Source organism: Excalfactoria chinensis, chromosome 3, assembly GCF_039878825.1.
Source record: "Excalfactoria chinensis isolate bCotChi1 chromosome 3, bCotChi1.hap2, whole genome shotgun sequence".
In the NCBI taxonomy this organism is placed as follows: Eukaryota; Metazoa; Chordata; class Aves; order Galliformes; family Phasianidae; genus Excalfactoria; species Excalfactoria chinensis.
Window position 1 is genome coordinate 13343861 of NC_092827.1, and position 23930 is coordinate 13367790.

Consider the following 23930-nt stretch of genomic DNA (forward strand, 5'->3'; position numbering starts at 1 on the left):
TGAAAGCACCAGAAGAGCGAGGAGTTTTGCTGTTGCTGCACCAGGGTGGCGAATAGCAGGTGGAAAGAAAAAACCCACAACGGTGACGAAAAAAAACCCCCAAACATTTAGAACAGCCTTGTAAGTTCACCCTGAAAGTGGGGCAGTTTCCTACCAGGGAGGGAGGTGAGGCACCTTTCAACACGGCAAGCACCCAGAGAGGACCATGCTTGGTTTCTGGATTGGAAGTCCACCCCCTCCCCCTGCAGCAGCACTGGGCTGACCGTGCTACCAGCATGGTTACTAAAAGCTGCTCTTTCCAACCACGCTGACCACCAACTGCTCATAAGAGCAACCGACACAATGGGTTGCTGAAAGAGTCTCTTGATGCACGGAGAAAAACCTATCTTAAAAAATAAGATTAAATGAGATTAATTGCCACCTGCGGCTTCATCCCTCGGCACCCACAGACAGGACTGCTATTGGCGCTTTCCTCAGTGCCTTCCCATCCCATCTCTGACCTCGGCAGTGCATCTCCTGCCTGATCCCTTTGGCAGGAGCTGCAGAGGCTCCCACACCTGGCAGCCCAGAGCAGGTGTTTATTTCTGGCTGCCGCTAATCCGATCTCTTTGGGGACAGGCACAAAAGGCAGACCAAACCCAGCCTAGCTGTTGTGGGCTAAGAGCAGTCTGGCTCACATTTACTTACTCGTATTTGGTAGAAAATAGGTTAAGACTACAAACAAGCTTTGCCCTGAATAACCCTAATGTCACACAGGTGTCTGCCTGGAGCTCATTTCCCCAACTTTGGTACCTGAGCAGAAGCAAACTGCATCATTGATAAGCACTATCAGGACTCTTCCTCTGCCACATGCAATCAAGAGAAAGGCAATTCATTTACCTGAGAGAGCTGCCTCTTCTTGGGATTAAACCAAAAACCACAGCATGAAATGGACCTAAAATCTCCAGCACTGAAGTGTCACCATCAGAGCACAGAGCTGCCTTTAGGGAAACAGAAAATACCCCCAGCAAAGAGCTGCAGTTCTGCCACAGAGCAACACCAGTTTCTTTGCAATGAGTGCAGCCGTGTAGCTGCACCAAGACAGCGCTCAACCACAATGCTGGCATTGGCCACGTGGCTGCAGATCACTGAGAGTCACAGCCTGCACAACAACACAGCTCCCACCACACAGACCTATTCTTGTCCAGCTTACCAGGAAAACAAGATGGGTGTTGCTGGAAGAACTGCAACCAGAATAACTTGAGGGAAGGGTAAGAAGCTATATGAGTAACCTTGTGACTTATGCCCAGCTCCTCTGCTGCTCACGGCCTCCCAGCCAGCTCGACTGGGTGTAGGCTGAATGTATCACTGCTATTCCAAGTAATGAAAAACAGCTTAACCTTCAACCTGCCAAATACTCCGGGGACATCTCCAACAGAACGGCAATTAAAACCAGAGCTAGCACATATGCAAGTCTCCAGCAGACATGAGGTTTTTCTGAGTCAGTTGTTCTGATGCAATGCAATGAGTAGCGCTGTGACCTGGAGCTGCAAAAATGTTCAAAACGTACAAGTTTCCAGAATCATAAGAAACCAAACCGAAGCCTCTTCTGCAGCCTGACAGTTCTGCCTTGCCTTCTGTCTCACAGATCATTGCATTGCAGAGCGTTTAGCCACCCTTCTACATCCAGCTGTGCCCATCACCAAGAGCTGGGCAGTGCTCTCTGCTGGAGACTTGCTGAGGGTAAAGACAAGATATAAGCTGCTATCCCTGTTCTGAGGGCTATTCCAGGCTGTACAAAGATGACTGATGGGGATTTTCACATGTTCTGCACGATACCAGCGGCTAACAATGAAGAGCACTTGTGACCTCCGATCAACAAAGGCTCTCGGCATCTTTACTGACTCAGATTAAACATGTATCTAAGTGCACAAATAAATCCAGCCGACTCCATAATTGAAGCACGTGCCCAAAATAAAATAGGAGATTGAACATTCTTATGGCTCAGGGCATACTTCAAACCCCTTTCATTATATGCTTTCCAGGGCAAGACAGCATAATGCTGTAGAAAAGTATACTGAAAGAGAACCAGGCTACAAATCACAATGTGTTTCAATGACAGTCTTTTATCTTTGCATCACGCTTGCAAGGAAAGAACAGCAGCAAAAAGGCTCAACATTTATTTCAAAGACACTCTTGCACTGGCTGCCTGCTAGCAGATTAATCATTTATTGCCCACTTAGCATAAATGTAATTGTTTTGGAATTCATTCAGACTGCAAAATTATAAGAGGGCACAGTGACTTGAGTCAAATCTGACTCTTTGTTTTACATCTGCTTCAGACGTGCTCTCTCTGCGACAGAAAGAGCCAACTTGGAGGAAAAAAATATCTCATAGATGAAAGTTGATCGATCGCCCAGATGCAACTCCAGCCCAACCCCTTCAGATCTCTCCAAGGGATGTCATTTACAGAAACTGCTTCTCATGAGGAAATCTTAAGGCAAGGGAGGCAAACCCAAGAGCAACCAGTATCAGTCTTTGTAGATTATGAACATCCGTTTGCTCTTTTGCTTCGGTAATTGTGTTTCCCCTTGTAGCTTTAGTCTCTGTGCTCCACCTTCTTCCACAAACACCTGCTACCGGGCTGTGGTAGCCAACGCTGGGTTACAGAGCAGTCACTGTGTGAAAAGCACTTCATCTTCCCCTCAGCTCACCCCGCTAGGGACAGCCTAAAGGTTAACAGCTCCAGAAACGCCCTGCAACAGCCCAGGCCACGAAGGGACACCTCCTTCTTACCTTCCAGGTGATATTTGCCTGGAGCTCTGTTGTGAAGGAACATTTAACTTAGAAAAGAAAAAAGAAAAACAAGGATGATGCTGCTCCAAACAGCAAACAGTATGCCTTTAGAAAGGGCACCAAGCCAAAGAAAACCACTTTTCATCAAAGTAAATAGATGGATGGATAGATAGGCAGACAGGCACAAGCTAATCCTCCCAACTGCTGCTGAGAAACCCATCTCATTGGAAGTAATTCCAGAGAAGCCTCCCTCGGAGGCTGAGCATCTGTGCCTGCAGCACCTGGGGGTACTGCCATGGGTTGCTGCCCTTGCGTAGAGCATCTCATAACCCTGTGTTCTGAGAAGGGTGTTAAAAGCTTAACCACGTGGGGGAAGGAAGGACAGCTGCCCATCTCTGTAATGAGAGAAGTGATGCTAAAAAAACACAACAGAGAGCAGAAAGCCACAGTGCTTCAAAGAATTCTCCAAACTGAGCTGCAGCTGAGCTTGCACGCACAGATCTGCATCTCACAGACAGGAGACAGTGACAGCAGAGGAATGAAGTCAACAGCCATTTGCCAAACACAACTTTCCAAAGCAGTCAGAAAATGGTAGCTTTGGGGGGGGGGTGTGAAGCAATGGGGTTCAACACACATTCCCACAGCATCACGTTTGTATTTAGGGAAGATGATTTTAGTTGTGTTTTCTTTTTTTTTTTCCCCTTAAAAAAATCAGCCTTGCAGACAGCCAGTCTCCTCACCCTGACTCAGGGCCAGCCATGTCCCATCTCTGCAGCAGCACAGCCTGCAGAGGCATTAGTGTTAATTAAGAAAAGCCAACTGCAGTGAAAAGCCAGGCTGATGTAAGAGAAATGTGTGCTGCTCGGGTAGAGATCCTTTGCTCTGTTTTCCACTTCTGGTGGGCCAACATGGTACATCCCTTCCACATCACTCCTAGGGGGTCCCCTGGTCATTCTTCCATCTTGACCAATGTCACCAAGCTCCAGGCAGGACCCTCAGCAGCACTTATCCCAGTAGCTCTCCAGGAGGCCACTGAGGACATCACGTGTGGCTGCTGTGCAGATGTGTGAGCTTCCAAATTGCCAAACAACTTTGCAAAGTGCAATCTGCTGCCATCTGACAAAAAGCATGAATTGGAGAACAGCTGATCTGCAGCCATTTTCCTTAAGCAGTAATCAGATACACACTGAGCAGTTTTTTTGGGGAGAGGAAGGACAGGGGAATTGATTGCTTTGTGCCCTTTCTCTCCCAGTCCCATATATAGCTCCAAGCCCACTTGTCCAGCTCGCTGCAAGATTAGTTGGCTCGACCAGGCAGACAAGGGTAGACCCTTAAGACGGTTAAGTGATTTGGGGCAGGATGATCATCTGTCTCCTCCCTGACCACAATTAACTGTTCCACATCCCTCGTCATGCTGGGGAGGATGGCTCAGGGCAGCAACTGAGGTTGAGCACCCAGGCCTGCAGGAATGGGCTCCTTGCAGCATGACCAGCAGCATCCCTTCTCCCTCTGCATCCGGGGCTTTGAATCAGTTCTCCTATAATGCAGACACGCTGCTTCTCCCTTTTGCTTATTCCACCCAGAGTTCAGTGGTGCAAACAGAAGGGAAATTAGGCAACAAAGCCTGGTGGTGGGCTAATAAATCATACCGTGGATCTGCACTCAGATGGTTGCAAAGAGCATGATAAACCTAAAACAGCCTGCAGATTTCTAAAATTAAATGGTTCTTGGTGTTAGAAAGGTCAGCCATCTGCTCAAATGTTCATGTTCCTGTTAATTTAACCTTTCTTCTTCCACTCTCCTCTCCTGACTCCTCAGAAAGGAGAAAATGCCACCTAAGTCACAGCAGTTAGCTCTCCTCTTGCAGAAGGAAGGCTCTACGCACAGAAAACATATTTTTGGCTAGGGCAGAGCACGAAGCAAGGGATAGAACCAAAGCAGTGGAAAGAAGCACTGTGTTAAAACCTACAGAGAGCCTGGAATGCATGTGGCATTCAGAAGACAACTCACATGGTGCTGAAATGTGCACCCAGTGTCTCAGGATACTTCTTCTCCATCCCTCCCAACCTCAACTCAATCTTGCAGGGCTCCTAGAGAAACCTAACATCCCACATGAAATGGTCATCTCCCAGCATGGAGAGCTTCCAAGTAAAATACAGCTGGTCTCCGTGGATTTCACATATGTATCTAATGGAATTGTTTGCTTAAAGTTATATCTATAAATATGCAACTTGTAAATATATATATATACATATATGTTTGCATGTTTAAAAATATAAGCATCTGAAGTTTCTCAGCAAGTAAGGCCAGCCCAAGGCTGAAGCTGGGTTTATAAGGAGATTAGTGGGCTCCGAGCTGCGTAGGATATGAAGAGATATGAAGAAACAAATTCTGCTCTGTGTGCTCTCACAGTCAGAGTTATTCTCTCTTCTCCTCTATTCCATGTAATAGAAGGGAAACAAACAAACAAACAAAAAGATGACAAGTTCTGATCAAGCTGAAGAACAAGCAGTGCAGGGATACGAAGCCCAAACACGTTATTTCCAGGAAGAGGCCAAGGCTGGGTAGGGGAAAGGAAAAGTTGTGAAAGCAGATGGCTGATAAAGAGTTGACCTTCTGCAACCACCTAACGCTCCTGTAACGTCTCTCTAAGGAACAGGCCAACGTGCTTCAGTCGGTGAAGAGCACTCCTCCATCAGGATCCCTCAGGTGTAAAGGAGAAAGCAATACCTGCATCCTAATGCCTCCAGCTCTAGGCTGGGAATGGTGGCTTCAGAGCAGTCAGGGCGACATGCTGTTTTATTGTGTATCATTCTGAAGCAGCAGGAGCTGAAATGAGATTTTGATGGAGATATTTGGATAAAATTCTGTGTAGTGCAGGCATTGTACAGAACTACCTACTGGGTTAAACACAGCTGAGTTTGGATGGAGGAAACACCCCCACGCTGGCTTGAAAATCCAGCCAGGAACAGGTGTGAGTACTTGTTATTCAGGTGGCTTAATTTGGGGGATTGATGAGGAATGCATTAACCACAATTGCTGCCATTCATCATTTTCTAACCCCTCCGACTTAAAATCAAGCAAAAGCTTAGCAGCCTGACCTCTGGGAAGAAAGTAAAAGCACAGCTACAGCACCAAAACCAAAATATTTTCCTGTTTTTAAAAGTCAACAGGACGTGTATAACTTGAAGAACGGTGGCCTAGGGGAATTGGTTTCACTGCAAAACTGTTTAGGCATCTGTCATTAGTTTAAAAGCCCATTTTTGCTTAATGACTGCAGTTTCACATGCTCCCAATGCCATGCATTATAACTGTCATCCCATAACCTCAGATTTATGAAAGCATCCTGCAGCATCATTGTACTCAGGAGTCTACTGACATTCCCATTATTAAACCAATTCTTGCAGGTCTTCACTTGCATTTAGACCTAATAAACCCAGGACTGGATCCTGACTGGATGTGGAGGAACAGGTGCTCCCGCAGAGGAGGATCTGTCCCAGCTCCCACCATGCTGTGGGGTGCCCTGGGCTGCAGGCAGAGTCACCATCACCCCAAGCACCCTACAGAGCATGGGAGGCTGAAGGAAGAAGGAAGCATGAGATGCGATGAGAAATAAACATCAAAATTGACCTGTGATTAGCTAAAAACAGGACGATTCCCTCCATCATCATGGGAAGGATGAAGAATATGATAAAGTCAACTGTACAGGTTAGGGTTCAGAAAGGACATTTGGCTGGAAGGGAATGCAACCACAGAGCTTGGAACAGTCTGGAAACAGCTGAAGAAGCAGACAGCCTCAAAAATCAAACTCTTTTCCTTTGAGATCCTGCCTAAGGCTCAAGAGGACAATCTGCAGCCATTCTGCAAGTACCCTACAAAATTCAACAGTTAGTACCTGCCAGCCCTGAAACATCTTTAGTACACGCTATCATCCCTCAGTCCTCAATTCAGCTGTCATTTTGCAGGTAAATTCATCTCCCACTCTCTTTATAGCGGGGAAGAGGGACCGTTCAATCCTCTTACCTGACTGTCTGAGTGAGGAGAACAATTCATCAAATATATCTGGCCCATCTTGAAACAAACACAACTAGAACACAAACCCAAGCAAAACAAAAGGAAAAAGCTCTTTTTCTGGGATTCAAAATACTCAGAAAACACACAAACTCAGTGAAGATACCCGCAGTGCATTCTGAAAACAATCAGTTCGAGCTGCTGCACACTGAAGTTTCTATTTTCATCCTCTTGCATTAACACAGCCATTGTACTCCTTACTAGAGTGAGAATATTTCATCATAATTCAGAATATAAAGATATTTTAACTTAGAAGGAGGTTTTAAAACAAGCTGCCTCCATGATTCAAGTATAAATGATGATGTATAATTACCTATTCTGACATCTAGGTCATAGCAGTACACAACAAACAATGAAAGATGATGGACACAGATTAATATGTGCCTTAATGCTGATGTTTCATGAAATAATGGTAGTCCCAAATGCTAAACACGGGCTAAAGGTAAAAGGAGTAAAATGAATTGGGGGATGTTGTTCTTTTAAAGGGATAATTACATTAGGTAGGTCAAAACTTCAGGATGGGAGGCTTTTGCTTCAAAAAATCTTTCAATTAGTGTTCAGAAATGTCTCCCTGCCTTCATGCCTGGCTGTTCTCAAGTCCCGTATGTACCCCAGTCATTCACTTTATTACAGCCAATCCAACAGCTTACGTTCACGGACCTTACATGCCAAAAAATAGGTTGGATTTTACCAGCTGGCTCCTATGCTTGCCTCAACAGCTCACCATTAGCAGAAATAGAGCCAAAAGGTGCTGTAAGAGGGGCTTCAATAGAAAACCTTCAGCATCCTATGACCTACCTCAGGAGATCAGATTGATGGTTGGACTTGATCTTAAAAGGCTTTTCCAACCCGGATGGTTCTGTGTTTGTTTTAATGTCCTGAATCCCTTTGCATACCTATATGGGTGCATCCTTGCAGAGTTGGAGACAACAGTGCCAGCTCGCAGTAGCATTTCCCAGTGTTTGCCTGCTGTGCTCTTAGCCAGAAATCCAGAAACTAATTTTGATCAGCTCCAGAGTGTGAATATTTGTTCCAGTTCAGAAAACAACAACAACAACAAAAAACAGGCCTTGCTTCTTATTGCCTTCTCCTTCCAATAAAGGCCAAACACAGCAAAACCCAGGAAAACAGAGCAGCTCTGCAGTGGTTTGGGCGCTGTCTGCCTGACGAGCAGGAACCCGGATGGATGGATGTGCTGCCTGCAGATAGCAATGACTGCACTCCCAGGCTAACCTCAGCAGTGGGGCATGCATTTCTATTCGCTTTATCAGGGCTAAAGCTGCAGCAGGATGATAAAAGGGGGTGCCAAATTTCAGTGTGTTTTACAGATGGGGCAGAGCTGGCCCCAAAGCCAGCAAGGCTTGAACACTGCCAGGGAGTCGCCAACCCTGGAAGTGTTCAAGAGGCGTCTGGATAGGGAGCTAGGAGATCTGGTTTAGTGGTTTTCTGTAGGTATGGTAAAGGGAGGGCGGTTGGATCTTGTACGTCCTTTCCAACCTTGTGATTCTATGATTCTATGATTCTAAGGCAAAGGAATGTGGGCAGCACAAGAATGGCACCCACAAGAATTAATTGCTGGAATTGGTTGGCCAACCATGAGAGCACGGATCCTGTTCTACCACCTGTCCTTCCTGCTGCAGACACCTCCTTCCTGAAAAGAACAATGTGGCCAGGTCTGAATGGATAGCTCCTAGAAGGAGCAAGGCAAGCAAAGCTTTTCCCAGCAAGGGCTACGAGCCAACACACCTTCATATTTTATTCCAAGCTTGGCCAACATAACTGAGGTCACAAGAAGATTAAATATCTAATGATGCATTTTAAAGAAAGAAATGTAGAAGAGAAAAGCAAAACCAAGACATGCTGGGCTCATGATAATCTTTGCAGCTCTTGGTATGGGCAGGATTTGCACAGCCATGTTGATTTTTTATAAAAATAGTAAATCGTATTATCCCCATGCTGCAAGACCAAAGATTCGCAATGATACCTTAATACAGATTAAATAAAAATAGCACTACCTGAGTCAATCTGAGGATGATAATGCTTTGTAATCCTGCACTATTAGAGGATGAACATTTGTATAGCAGTGAATCAACATGAGATACTTGCATGAGGAGATGCTCCTTTTCCCTTGTTGTACAGTGACGTTTATACAAAGTGCAGGAGGTGAGGGGTGGCTGTAGGAGGCACAGCACACAGAGGGGAAGGCAGCGCTATTAAGGGCTAACTCTATAGTAACATGTATATAATATGCATAAAATAATAACACCACTTCTTAAGGCTGCACCCCACTATCTTCTGGTTCTGAAATCCTGGCTAATAGCTCATTAAGCCTGCTTTTAATTTTTTTTTTTCCCTGTTGCTGTAAAGAATCAACTCAAATCTTTGAATTTTCAAAGTTCTTGCAAACTGGGCAATCACGAAGCCTGTGTGAGCTCCGAATCTTCTGATTCATTCATAAAAACAAAAACAGATGAATAGCAGCGCTGCACATTCATTGTTGGTTTTTTCCTTAATATCCTTGAATGAGCAAACTGTATACGTTAGAAGCAGTACAACACAGAAATGCCTCAACAGTGAAGATGCTAATAAAATCCACTCATAATAGAACCTAGAAGAACAGAAAGCTTCAAATATCACTTTTTAAGGCTGATTGCAGGAAGAGGATAAAAACGTAAGCTTTGATTGGTGACACATTTTAATCTATAATAAATTCTTCTTAATTATGTCGTTACATAAGCGACTCACACAAAGGTACTTCACTTGCTATTGTGCTCCCCCATTTGTGCTTTTTTAAGACACATTTTCCAATTCACCGCACGTTTGTTCTTCTCTGCTGCAATATACTGGTGTGTATCGCAGACATCTGGCCCTTGCAGCCTGCTGCAGGAGGTTTTATCAGACTGTGGGGAAAGGTAAGAAAACAAGGTAATGCCAGTGAAAGGTCTCCCCTTCCCCAGCAGGATTCTTTTGAAGGCGGTACCATAGAGAATGTCCATAAATGAGGGAGAATAGCCTCAACTTCCCCTTGCCTCCTTGACTCCCTCCTCATCCTCCTCCTCCTCTTCTTCTTCTTCCCAGGTGAAGGAGGAGGTCCCTGTGCTGGAGATCTTGCACACCAACAGCAGAGGGATCATCCCAGCCCTGATGTCCTGTGTGACCGGAGTATTCCCCAAAACACCCAAGCACCAATTACAAGAGCACTCAGATTTCCATGACAAGACGCAGGCAGTCCACACAGTGCCTCATTTCAGCCATACAAATGACTGGCAGTTTAGGCTGTTCCTCGCCCCATTTCACATCCCATCTTCCCTCCCCTGCACACATCTCTGTTTCCTATTTGCTGCCACCCTGTAGAAAAGCATATGGCTTTAGCCACTGAGTTCATGCCTCAGATGGAGAAGACCCCCATGCAGAGGACACCCAATGCCACTGCTGGGGCACTGCTATTCTGCTGGCACCCAGGATGCACAGCCTCCTAGCAGAACCACCAGGGCACCAATTTGACTGTCCTGCTCAGAGTGGCCCCAGTTCAGCATGCTCCCATCACGTGCTGTCTCTGGCTGGGACAGTGCCTGTTCCCAGAGCTGCTTATCTGCTTACAGGCAGCACTGCAGCTAAGGAGCTTGCTCCATCAGAGCCTGTAGTACCCCATCAGGAGAGCACTGAAGCACATGCTCCAATACCCCATCCTGGCTGAGGCCACCACACTCAAACACCCAGCTGAAGATGAGGCTCGCAAAACCTACCTCAGTGGCTACTGTGGGCACTCTCCACACCAAGAGTACTCATTCTGGGTGAGATTCAAGCTATTGCCAGGCACTTTCATGTTTGTCACTGTGCTCGCCTTGCTCTGAAGCCATCCTCAGACCACAGACGAGGTGTTGTATTTTGAAAGCTGCCCAGAGATCTCAGCACTTCATGCCCGTCCCTCTGCTGTCTCTCAACATATGCCGTAAACTTCCATACGAAAACTGTTGCCTGCTTTACAATTACCTTAATATTGCCATGGACCACTTAAATTCCCAAATCAGAATAAATAACATATCTGAACTTTAAAGGCAAGGAGAAACATAGACTATAACAGCAGCCAAACTGTAATGCACAAACACCCCAAAACGCCAAATTCGGTTTGCAAAAATCCACGTTTCACCAAAGATCTCAGGGCTTTCATGCTTTTGAGAGCACTATCCAAAGGGATAATGCAGGAGTTAAGTCTACTGTGGAGTATTAGCAAGTTTCGTACCTATAACCAATGTAAGTGTCATCCGAAACGACAGTAAAAGAAAACCCAATGCAAGTTCAATTGAACCTGGCAGTAGGAAATTACCCAGCCTTTAATACACACTGTTACAGCCAGCAGCTCCATGCTCCCCTCTGCCCTCAGGAAGAAAGTTTGATTCATCTTTCAACATCTCAAAAAGATCAACTGATGATTCAGGTCTCAATATAGTAATTATTAGTGCAAATAGCACACAGGTTTATAATGAAGACTCATGGCAGCTGCAGGGGTGGGGGAGAGGAGAAGTTCATAAGCTATTACTCACATGAACATTTGCAAAAGGCGCATGGGATTCATAACTTGGCCCTGTAAGACTCGTCTTATGTGGATATATGTCTCAGTAGGAATGTCAGGAATTAACTGAGCTCCCCTTACAAAAAATACCAAAAAATACCCAAACCGTGGATAACAGCATTCATTAAGTATGGGATAATTTTGTTGATTAGAGAAGTAATTGGAGACGAATAAATTTAAAGGAGCAATAAATAACTGTAATTGCTTTCTGGCCAAAATGAACACACACTTAAGGTGGACATGAGCTCAGTATAGCACATCATTCCCCAGCAACTCCCCTGCCACATCTCAGCCATATGCTGTACAGACATAGCAAATACAGCCCAGCATCATCCGTGGGGAAAGGCACCTTACCTACTGAAAATACACTTATTGAAAAGATGGAGAAGTCCATTAAAGGCTTTGGACACTCAGCTGTGGTTCATTAGTCAGTCTGAACACACAAGATCTCTAATAGCTTGTATCCTGTGCACTAGGGAAATGCAACTAAAGAATAAACTTCCTGAGCAATTAATGCGTAACGATATAATTTTGTTAATCTCATTGGAAAGAATCTAGAATTGAAAGAGGAAACGGGGTGTGGATTTCTCTAGAAACAACGAAAGCAAACAGCAAAAGGGTGCTGCAGAGTGGTGTGCCAAGGGCAGTGCTGCAGGGAGAAGCAGTCAAGTGCCCAGTGCCCGAGCTGGCTCCCTGGCTGCCAGTGTTTCTGATCAACCCCCTGTGCTCCTGCGGGTCTTTTCTGCTTTCATGTTTCATTTACTTACAAATAAGAAACTAATGATGTGCAGACAAATGAAATACACGGAAGCTTTGGGTAGACGCCAGGGCAGAAGCGGTCACACGCGGCAGAGATTAGCACGAGTTATGCAGGTCATCTGAACTGCTGGAAATTGCATTCCTTCAGATTAACGCAGATGGTCAGAACAAAAGGGAGTAAAAAGGACGAGGTTGTTCCTCGACACGGAAAACGCTGCCTGCTGGGCTTTAACGGGCTTTCTGTGCAAAACCCAGTGTCATTGCTGCAGATTTTCCAGCATTTAAGTCAAGCATTTAAGAAAATATAACATTTATTTAACTAATCGAGTCTCAGGGAGTTCATTCTGGTGCAAAGGTAAAGCCTCCCATTTTGACGGCAACCTCACGTTCAAAGATCAGCCTGCCAGCTATCAACACGTGCCACAAGCCGAGATAATGCACACTCCTGCACCAGCTGCCCTTTAATTCCCATGTAATGTGCAGCTCAAAATAAGCAGGATCTGGAAAGTACTCACCACCTATCTTGGAACCTCTTCAGAAAATTCCACAGGGCTCAATTGCCTGAAGGAGAAAACAAAACAAACATGCTTTACATCACAGCTTTCTTCTAAGGGACAGCCTTCCTCCTTTTTGGCTTCCGCAAACAAATTGTCCCAGTTGAAATCATAATTTGTTTAAATATGTGAAAGCTCTGCTACAGCTCTTGCTCTAAACTGAGCAACAACTACTACTTCACCCTCTGCATTTGCTTTTGATTATTGGTCCGGAAAGAGAAATCAAAAGCCATGTTGAAAAACTCACTCGTTTCTCTTGGATTGGGACAGTGATCTCTTCTGGCATTCAAACATCAGCTGAAACCATCCCTCCTGCCTTACACCTTTTTGTGAAACTCACTTCCAAAATAAGCAAGAATCAACTCCAGATTGCAACAAAATGCCATGGTGGAAAGGCTTGCTTATGTTATGCCTGTTTATGCCTTAGAATACTGCTATGCCAACATCCAAAACCAGGAGAAACAGTGCTGGAATCCCATTTCAGGATTTCTGGAGCCATTAAGCATTGCTTTCAGTGGGCAGAAATCAGTTCCCTATTGGTTAAGCACGATACTCAAAAAAATAGGGTATAATAATATGCATCCCTCCAGCATCTGCCAGCTCCGAGTGACAAGGTTCATCAGCACTTAAGGAGTCACAGACAAGAGCACAAGGAGCGAGCTCACCTGCTCCTGTGATTCGTAATCTCTCAAAGTCTGTGGATTAGGAAATAAAAAATGATAAGGAAATTAGGAAATTGGCTCGCTCCACTTCCCATCCTCCCACAGAGCTGTCCATAATTCGCCCCGCTGTTCCTTGCTTCCAGCCCAACGCCTCCAGATGCTGCAACCCCACAGCTCTGCAATGAAATCTTCACACTGTTCCATCCCAAAGTAACGTAGTTGGCCTTCCCAACAAAAAAACCCAGCCACAGGGACTCCAAATACCACCAAGCCATCCGACAGTCGTCTTCAGCACCCTACAAAGGTGAATTCCTCCCTTCTGTGATAACATTCAAACCCTTCCACCACACCCTGAAGCATCCCTACTGCCAATGCATTCACCAGAGGTAACTGCAAGCCTGGATTAACACCTCCAGTATAAACAACAAACCCTCCAAATCCAGATTCTGTTTGTGTCCAAAGATTTGGAACCTCCATCCTACCAAGCAGTGGTCATCTTCCCCACTGTGACACTACCTGTTGAATCTCAACCAGTTTTTTATCAAAAGCATCAGTTACAACACTGATAATTGACTGATCAGCCAGTAGGCCTATCTCTGCAACCTCCTACCAACAGCCTACAGAGACTGACCACACACGACTTGTACATCTTTGCACCATCCGAAAGGAAAGTGTTTCACCAACATTCCTCTTCTCCTCAGCTTCCTTCTGAGAATACCAGTGCCAAAATCCAGCTAAGAGCAAAGCACATTGTCTGCTCTCTTGCTATCCACACAACTGGTTGCCCTGCTATCGAAGGAAATTAGCATGTCTGACACAATTTGTTCCAGACTAATCCATGCTGCCTGTTACTCATAAGCACCCGGAAGATGCTTAGGTGGGAAATAATTTATTAACTTCCAGGAAAATACTGTAATAAAAGTCAGACTGTACTGTAATTCTCCCCCCATTTAAAACATTCAGCGCTATATTTTTCCTTTTACATCGTTATGGAAACCTCCGAAATTTTCTTCATGTTTTCAGAAATAATCACCAAGGAGAAACTGAAAAGCACCAAAGCCAAGCAGGCAGCTGAAATCAGGCTCATACACAAGCCATCAGAAGAAGACAATTGTCACGAGGTGCCCTCTGCCCCGACCACTTGCAATGCTGGCCGAGCAGCTCTGACCAAAGACCCGACGCTGCTGCACATGTCTTCCCAGCAGCTGGGGACCGTGTTATACAAATCCTTTCCCAAGGCCCAGAGAATTTGGAAAGAAAAATAAAGAAGGGAAAGAAACCCACCCCCTTTATTCAAGCACTCCCTAATTGGTTCTTGTCCTATTTTATGTCAGCATCTCCCCTCTTTGGTGCAGATGTTAACTCCATCAGTCTTCTGCTCACAGGAAGGAAGATCAGGACCCTGCTAAAGTTTCTATTACTCCCAAGATCGCCAAGCAGGCACTCACAGTTGTAAACTGGCAGCAATGCAGGCATTTAAACAGATAATTTTAGCCTCAACATCTTCTTGGAAGAAAACCCATAATCCTCATTTTTTACAGGAATGGATGTTGAGCGCTTCAGGCTGCTGACCAATGGAACCCAATGGAAAGGCAACATCAGAACCAAACTGGGTCAGCAGCAAAAGAGGAAACACAAACCAGAATCATTTCTCATCTCTGTTCTGTGCCACTGGTACAAATTATCGTGCCTTCCCCATGCATGTCACATTCAGGAGACCTTACAGAACAACGCACCAAGATGATTTGACTGTAGTTATATGCTTAATAAAACAAAAAGCCATTTCCCAGCTCTCAGCTACACTCCTGCATTCCAAAACTTTTAGGAAAAGCAAAAAAGAACAAAGCAACAACAAAAAAAACTTGCCTATATTCTTATAATTATCCAAAACGTTTGCTCCAGCCTGAGGAGTAAAGGGTAACTGGCCAGCACATGTTAGTCTCCGTGTTAACAGCACAAGAAGTATTCAAATCCACTGCCAATTAAAAGTGAGGTATAATTGAATTAGCAGAAGCAACTTATGGCAGAAATTCAATTACCAAGCAGAATTAAAGGAAGAGATGTCAGTAACTTTTGGAGGCTGGGCAGGAAGAGGCGAGCGCATCAATCTACTATTTTCAGAGCCGTTAGCAGAAAGCTTAATGAAGAGATGCGTTCAAAGAACAGTTTGTAAAGATCTTCCTCAAAAAAAAAGAGCTTCGCTGATGGATGAGAGAAAATGAAGCTGACAGCTGCTTTTTTTGTCTCGTTTTCCAAGGTGATTTCAACCCCTTTCCAGTGCTCCACGTCACAGACATTAAGTGTAGGTTTCTTTGTGCACAATGGAGAAGCCCCAAGTGTCGTGAGCGCTTCTCATTCTCTAAGGGCCGCCCTTTCACCCTGCTCCATCCCAGCCTTTCTCTTGGGCTGATATTTCCCTTGATCAGACTCAATACCGATTACTGATAAGGCCCTCCCACACTTCCAAAGTCCAGCTTTCATAACTGCACTCGGTCAAATGAACGCTGTTAGTGACACTGCCGTGTTTGTGAACGGTGCAACCTGTCTGCAAGCCCTGCGTGCAGCTTTGGAAATAACTGCCAACACTAGATGCTGCCTGTGCTTTGTTAGCAACACTTCCTCACTACAAGTTCTTTTTCACCTGGAATCTGCTACTTCACAAAAAAATGTGGCCTTTTTTCCCTCTTTTTCTTACCCGTGGCACAAAGAAACTCTCAGAGGGATGTATCCTCCAGGTTGCTTTGTTTTCCTCAAGGCCTTTCAATGAGGGAAGAGTCATTCCCCAATCTGTCAGAAGATTTTCACTCCTCGGGCTCATTTCCAGCTCTCTTAAATCCAGGGGATCACTCACATCGCTTGGCATGCCTGTGGCTCCCAGCTGGCCCAGTGCAGGTTAATTCCTTCTGGTTCCTGGGCAGGTTTTGCAGCCCTCACCCTCACCATGCTTTAGGCTGCTACAGCTAGAGATCTAGGCTAATTTAAAAGCTAATTCAAGTCTTCACCATCCTGCTCTGACTGTGGTGCAGGTACACTTCAGGCTGTATGTCCCCTCAGGGGCTAGTAATGCTTAGACAGATCTCTTGTGTTTCAGCAGATTCAAGCACTGTCCTTAGTTTCTCTGCTTTGAATGCTGCCTGTGATAACTCTCTTACAACCACTTCACCTCAACAGTATGCCTACAACACCCCCAGAAGTGCACAATAATCCAAGCATTGAATGGCAAGCAGCTGCACAGGTTCCCAAGGAGTATCACAGAAGCATCTGGTTAAGTCAGGGATTGAATTTCACTCCCTCAGGCCACTGGCCCAGCTGCAACTCCATCACAGAATCACAGATAGGGTCATAGAATCATTAAGGTTAGAAAAGACCTTGAAGATCATCTAGTTCAACCCATCCCCACCGTGCCCACTGACCACGTCCCTCAGTGCCACATCTCCACATTTCTTGAGCACCTCCAGGGTCGGTGACTCCACCACCTCCCTGTGCAGCCTGTGCCACTGCCTCACCACTCTGAGAAGAAATGTTTCCTAATATCCAGCCTGAACCTCCCCTGGTGTCACTTCAGGCCTCTCGTCCCAGCTCCAGTAGCACAGTCCATACATCCAAGACCTGCTTCAGCCGTCACTATGATCAGAAAATGTCTCAGCTTTCACACATGAACCTGGACACAAGTACTGGGGCAAACGGGGCCACACAACCCAAAACTCTAGATCCAATCCCTCCATTTGCATGGTGGAATTTTAGGAAATAAGCCATGCCATCACACTGTGTTGTAGACCTGCCATGCCGGTGTGCTATTATCACAGTAGACACACTTCCAAGGTAATTAAAAGAGCTTGCACCTAAACTGATTGAAGACAAAGTCCAGAGTAAGCGTTGTGCCATCTCCAAAAAGCTGCACTCTGAGCATCCCCAAAGGCTTGTTTATTGAAGGTAGCTTTACTGGAGTGCTTAAAGCACCGAGTGAAGAACAGCCTGAAGCGTTGTACAAGAATCTTACCTTTGGCTGATGCTATCACAACACAAACAATTACTCATGCCAGGCTCAGGAAAACAACAGGAGAACCAACAGAAACAGAAAAATACTCATGCAAAGGGAAAACCTGCATGCCAACAAACACCACAGGCTGCAGCGCACCGGATCCATCTCACTGGAGGCAGCCACAGTTCTCCTGGCTTCAGAAGAGCTTTGCTCACTTCAGCCAAAAGCTGAAGACTGCATTTTTGTTTCATTATGCGTCACGTTTGGCTCACGTACATCCTGCCAGGGACTCTCACAAGCCGGCTGAGAAACACGAGCCACCGGGGATGACTGTACCCACTTCAGAGCACTGAGGATGCCATGCAAACATCTCCACCCATGTCAAGCAAGTAATCAATATTTGCAGCGCAGTTTCACACAAGCAGAGCTATTTGGCTTATTAAACACGGCCCAAACTTGAGTTCTACATAAGCAACTAAAAGGAAAGCATAATGGCATAAGGAAGCTTTCTAAAGTTGAGGGCAAGCGAACAATGGTGAGGAAGGCTTTCTCAGGGCCAGGGCTTCATAGTGGAAGCCAAGCTGGGTAAGTTGATGTTATCATGTATCTGATTCCCAAAGTAAAACGTGTAATTTCACATACTGCACTCAGTTCCCACAGAAGCTGTGTGTGTGCAAAAGGAGGGAAGGAAGGTATGGCAATTTAGCACTCCGCCGTGACTAAACACATTACGTTTTATTAATTCTAATTTAAAGTGTCAGAACAAGGTGAATTATTTGCAGTGATGTGTTTTTCCCTTACTGAACTGCAGGGTTTCTTTTCGCTTGATCCAGAAAGACTAGTGACAGATGCCACACACTGCCAGGTCAGGCTCAGACACACACCATCAGCCATTTAAAAGCATACAGGCAGCAGAGACCAGAACAGCTCTCCTTATTTACTCTATTTCCTCTTTTCAACCTTTTCCCAGTACAATTAACAAAATTATATCGCTGCACATTCACTGCCCAGGAAGTTTATCTCTCTCTTCCCCTTTCAGTCCTCCTTTTCATTTGCATTTCCTTGCTTCACAGGATGCTCTAAACTAAACATTATATTCAAGTTACACGATACAGACTGGGGAGGAATGGAGCAACAAGGGGAGGTCGTGGGAAGGGAGGTAGCTGCTTAGCAAATCTTATTTTAGCAGATACAGAGGGCATAGTGTCAACTGCTTTTTATTAAGAAGAGATTGCAAATTTGCATCTGCTAAGGTTATCAGGTGGAAGGACACGACGGAGCAGTTCCAAGGACTGAATGAAGCATGAATGTACTAAGAATAAATAAATAAAATTACAGTGATTAGTGCTGTTGTGGCACCAGTAAGCTGCTGCAAGTAACCTTAACCCTCTCTGTATATTGAGACTGTTTTATGCCACATAAAAGCGTGGATTCCCTGCACTCTCCAGCTGCGGAATATGCTGCTGAATTTCAAATGAGTTCATCACAAACTCATGTTCCTGGACAGATCATTTATTCATTAAAAAAAAATTACACATTCTTGCCTTTTTAATTACAAAGGGGAAAAACATCATGAAAGCAAAGCAAAAAAAAACAAGGCTCTGCTTTCCTACTAACCCTCCAGAGAGCTGGAAAAGCAGCATTAAGAGCAAGAGTGCCTGTACAGTTCAATCACTGCTTTACAGACTAAAATATCAGCCCAGAGTTGAGGCTGATGGTCTTCCTTGCTTGTCTGCTGCTCTTGCAATCTGTATGTGGCACAAGGCACTGCTGATGCCATTCTCAGGAGCCATGGGGACACTGAGATAACACCACTGGAAGTCCCTTCTTTCTGTAGCAGGGTGGTACTGAGGATGCTTTTGTGGAAGCCATGACCCACGTGACACTTGGCACATGAAACAGACTAATGGACATGGCACAAACACTGTCACACACCCAGGTGACAATGAGCCACATGCCTGCTCCTATCGCAGTCTCCCCAGGCACAGGTCAGAAGATGCAGAGCAAGCTCACACAGAGAGTGATGGACTCAGTGATATGTCAAGGCCAGGATGAGTTGTCTTTCCATACAATGGCTGTTACACTAGCACACACGCTTGTTGAAAGTCTTGTTGAGAAGACTTTAATATTAGTCTACTCAGCCTATATGCATACAGCTCAACCTTCAGAAGAACAATAGAACTGGTTTTACAAAGTTTTAATGAAATCCCCTTGAGCAACTAATGCAGACCTTTTTTTGTTGTGAATAAATGTGCCTCACCACCAAGGTGCCAGTGGGGTCAAGAAAGAGACCCATGAGACCCCAGTGCCAGCCATGGGACATGCATCTGAAAACAAGGCTGGACAACAAAAAGCAGCCAAATCCAAAACTCCCACTACAGGTGGGCCTACACTTGGTTGTGAAGCACCCAGTAACAGGGAGACGAGGGCCAAGCCAACTGTCAAGGCAGAAGATCATACAATCATAGAGGCTGGAAAAGACCTTGAAGATCATCAAGTTCAACCCCACTGTGCCCACTGACCGCATCCCTCAGTGCCACATCTCCACATCTCCTGAGCACCTCCAAGGACGGTGACTCCACCACCTCCCTGTGCAGCCTGTGCCACTGCCTCAATACTCTGTCTGACATGAAGTATTTCCTAATATCCAATCTGAGCCTCCCCTGCCACAGCTTGAGGCTGTTACCTCTCGCTCTATCACTATTACCCGGAAAAAGAGGCTCACCCTCTTAGCAATTTGAGTTAGTCTGGCCTCTTGACTGTGTCCTGCAGCAAGCTAGAGCTCTGGAAATGGCAAAATCAAAGCTGTCTTTCTGAATTACTCCCATAAAAATCAGCACTTGATAAATGTACTTGTTGCTGGTGCTCTCAGCTTGTAATGGCATGCTTCACCGAAGGGACAAGCCTTCTTGAAAGCAGCAGCATGCCCTGTGCACAGCTTGCTGACAGTCCCAGCTGGAGGAGATGGAAGACACAGGCAAGTGTCGAAGAGAGCCAAGAGTGGCAATGCTAAGAGGCTTGAATGTGGCAAAACCTTCCTGCACCAAACTGTTTTGGCAGGGTGTCCCCTGCTGTTGGCTTCTGAGGACCAAACAGAACCTCAGCATGACAAAAGGACAGGTTCTTCAGTGCCACCAGGACTGGGACCTGGCTGTGCATGCTGGCCTGCAGCATCAAGGAAGCCCTGCAGTGCAGGAGAGGAGGGTTGGAGGGTGTTCAAGCTGAAGAGCAGTCCTCCCTCACCCTGTGTGTCACCTGAGGGAAAGGCAGCTCTTGTAACGGCATGTAATGGTGAGGTTTAGGAACAAACACCATTTTAAGAACCATGACACCAGGAGAATAGAAAGCTGTGGCAAGAGGCTTCAAAGCTCACTCTTGTTTGCTTTCAGACCATTTCTACAGCTCCAATTACCCTCAGCTGGAATGAAACCCAATTTCCATTAAAAACAAACACCCATAATAAGCTTCTGATACATCCTCTGACAATCAGAGCAAGCCCCAGCTCAGCCTGGCAGAACGGCTTCCCACAGCCTGAGCATGGCTCCAGCCACCACAAGCACATTCCCTAAGAAAGCCAGGGGAAAGGAGCTTACAGGGCCTTTCCATCTCAGTGGGTTTGCATCGAATCAAGCCTAAGCTGAGAGGAAACTTCCTCCTGTTTGCTGCTGGCTTTGAGGAACTGGGCTCCCTGCAGTGCTAGGTTTTGGCAGGATGCAGCCACCAAGGTGCTATTGCACAAAGACAGGAGAGAGAGCTGATGCTGAAACTCCTGTTCATTTACATCAATCTGGCTTTCAGACTGGTCACAAAAGGTGACTGAAGCATCTGCATTTCCAACTACAAACCTCACACACTTTAGCTCAAGAACAATAAAACTCAGTGCAGTGGAAATCAAAGCAGTGCCTAATCACTAAGAGCTTTTATGCTGATTCCACTTTCTTCTCTCTACCCTACAGTAACTGTAGCCATCTCTTTACAAGAGCATTAGAAGGACAAACGGCAGCGAGAGGAAATTAAACCAAGCGGTGACACAAAACGGAGGAATCATTTCAGCAGACACTTGCACTGTAAGCTGGAGGCAATAGCAGGAACAAAAGAGGCAGCAGCAGGAGCTTGCTCGGGGCTGCGCCTTGGGAGCGTTTGGAGATGCAGCAGCCTCGATGCAGTGAGCCAGACAGCTCCTTCCAGGCAGCTGCTTCCAAGCCAAAGTTTTAAGTTGCTGTGTTCCCTTCAGCTCTGGTGAAGGGGATAAAGGTTTTTCCAGTGCCTTCTAATAGACTTAACAGATGTTGCTCCGAGGCCCTTTCCTAAGCACCATGAAGTACGCTTGCTTTCTGCATGTTTGCTTTCGATCACGCATTTAATAACTGAGCTCCATGCTGCTGGAGATGCACACCCAGCATCCTCCCTGCTCAGCCCTGCTGCCAGCTTGCAAACTGCTCCCCTTGCCCCTTGAGAAGCTCCGTTCTAAGAAATGCAAAACGATACCCTTTGAGAAACACCATTTACTTGTTGAAAAAAAGCCCGGATAAAGGGGAAAAGCAAACACTGCCCCACCAGTGCTAACCGCTCTGACAGCTAAGCTTGGCAGGACCAGCAGCAGCAAGCTCTCTCTCTTCACACAACAGAAGAGCTGCCAAGAAGAGAGAATCCTGCTCACAGTGCCCTTTAGAGAAACCTAGAAAAAAATCCTGCTACCTCAGCACAGCAAAAAGCATCCATTCTGTGCAGGCACATTCACAGAGGTGAATTACAAGAACAGAATGCGTGGCCCCTGGAAGGCTTTTTCTTTACCTCCCACTACAGCCACCCTCGCCTATGTAAAATAATGTTGCAGGAGTCACGTGCCAATTCCCAAGCATCAGAAAGATCTGCTTTCCAAGCCCATGCCAGAGCTGCACCATCTATCACCCGCTAAAAGGAGGCTGTGGTGAGGTGGGGGTCAGCCTCTTCATCCAGGTAACAGTGATAGGATGAGAGGGAATGGGCTCGTGTTGTGCCAGAGGTGGTTCAGGTTGGATATTAGGACATATTTCTTTTCAGAAGGAGTGGTGAGGCAGTGGCACAGGCTGCACAGGGAGGCTGTGGGATCACTGTCAGCAGAGGTGGTCAAGGAACAAGAAAATGTGGCACTGAGGGATGTGGTCAGTGGGCAGAGTGGGGATGGGCTGGTGGTTGGACAGCATGATCTCAGTGGTCTTTTCCACTTTGATGACTCTGTGATTCTCTGATCACAGCTAGGAGCAAGGTTCATTATTCCTTCAAAACACATGTTTGGTATTTGCATACCAGCACACACGTGTGCACACTCGCATCCCTTCGGCCTCACTGCTCTCTGTGAAATGCTTCCTGCACTTCCACTTGTGGGAAGCACGTTCCCAATGCTGGCACACTGCATGGTTGGAGAACTGGAAACAAACACCTCTGCCACTCTGACTAGCACGCTGGTTAATTCCTTATGATAAACACATTGTCTGAAACAGAAATTCAATCTAATTGTAAAACCAGCTGCTTCAGCTTAGCCAACCCTCCTGGCACAAGCATCAGGATCTCGGTATGCCTCATTTCTAGCAAGCATCTCTGAGGCCAATGCAGCCTCTTGGGGCTCAGCCTCCCGCCCTTCAGGTCTCCAGCTGTCCCTACCAGCCAAACTTTCCAACCCAGCTGGAGTTCTGAAGGTTTACCATCAGCCAGACACCTTTCTGATGAGGTTAAGATCACAGCCACTGAAATCCTAACGGAGATCATTTTTTCTCTCTCAGTTGTATAAAGTGCATTCATTTCCTTACGAAAGCCTGGGCAGAAAAAGAAAAGATGGCCTCCAAGAACTGTTTGTAGAAGTCATCAACAAAACTGGCAGGTCTCAAAGGAGGATGCATTAGCTGTACGTAACTATAGCTGTGCCCAGGATTTGGTCCTGCTTTTTTGCCAGACAGATATCAAGTAGATTGTGTTGCTCAATACAGGTAATTCAGTCATCAGGAAAAACATTTTGAGTGTGCAAGAGAAGAGAAAAGCTGGTCAGGTTGGAGTGGGTATCTTAGGCACCAAATGTTGCCAATGTCAGTTTCTACAGAGCTCAACAAATTCTTTAAACTCCTTGCTTCTTTCTTTGACTTTAAAGAGAAACACGCCTACAGGACAAGCAACGCTGGAACAGCACAAAGAACCATTTGCCATTATTTCTGCACAGGTTATTCACAAGCCCCTATGAACTCCCTAGTTACAAGCAGCATCTCTTACTGCCAGTGGCACATGTTGTGCGATGCAGCCCAGGAGACATGCAGTCTCTCTCACATTACGAGCTGGATGCAGATTCCAAGCTCCTGCCTTCTAATTGCAGCACAGACAGTGCAAGGGAATACATAGTTCATTGCACAACGCATCCTATGGGTCTCCCAGCCATTGGCACTGGATTTCCACAGAAGAATCAGTTCCAGAAGATTCAGCTGGAGAATTCATTCTCCCTGCTGGTAAAAGGACCTGGAGCTCCTTCATGAAGAATATGGCCCCAGGGTTTAAAGCTCACCATATTATTGCCATTGGAGCATGAC

General features: G+C 45.8%; 1 protein-coding gene across 6 annotated transcripts in view; it reads right to left on the minus strand.

Annotated features, from left to right (window-relative positions):
• Window positions 1-23930, minus strand: part of HPCAL1 (hippocalcin like 1) — a 133795-nt gene that overhangs the window by 21394 nt on the left and 88471 nt on the right. For 4 of the 6 annotated variants that reach the window (XM_072332641.1, XM_072332639.1, XM_072332638.1 and 1 more), the window contains exon 2: window positions 12694-12739. The exons of the other annotated variants lie outside the window; for them this stretch is intronic. The gene's annotated coding sequence lies outside the window, so the exon portion shown is untranslated. The remainder of the gene's footprint in view (window positions 1-12693; window positions 12740-23930) is intronic. 6 annotated transcript variants of the gene reach the window in all.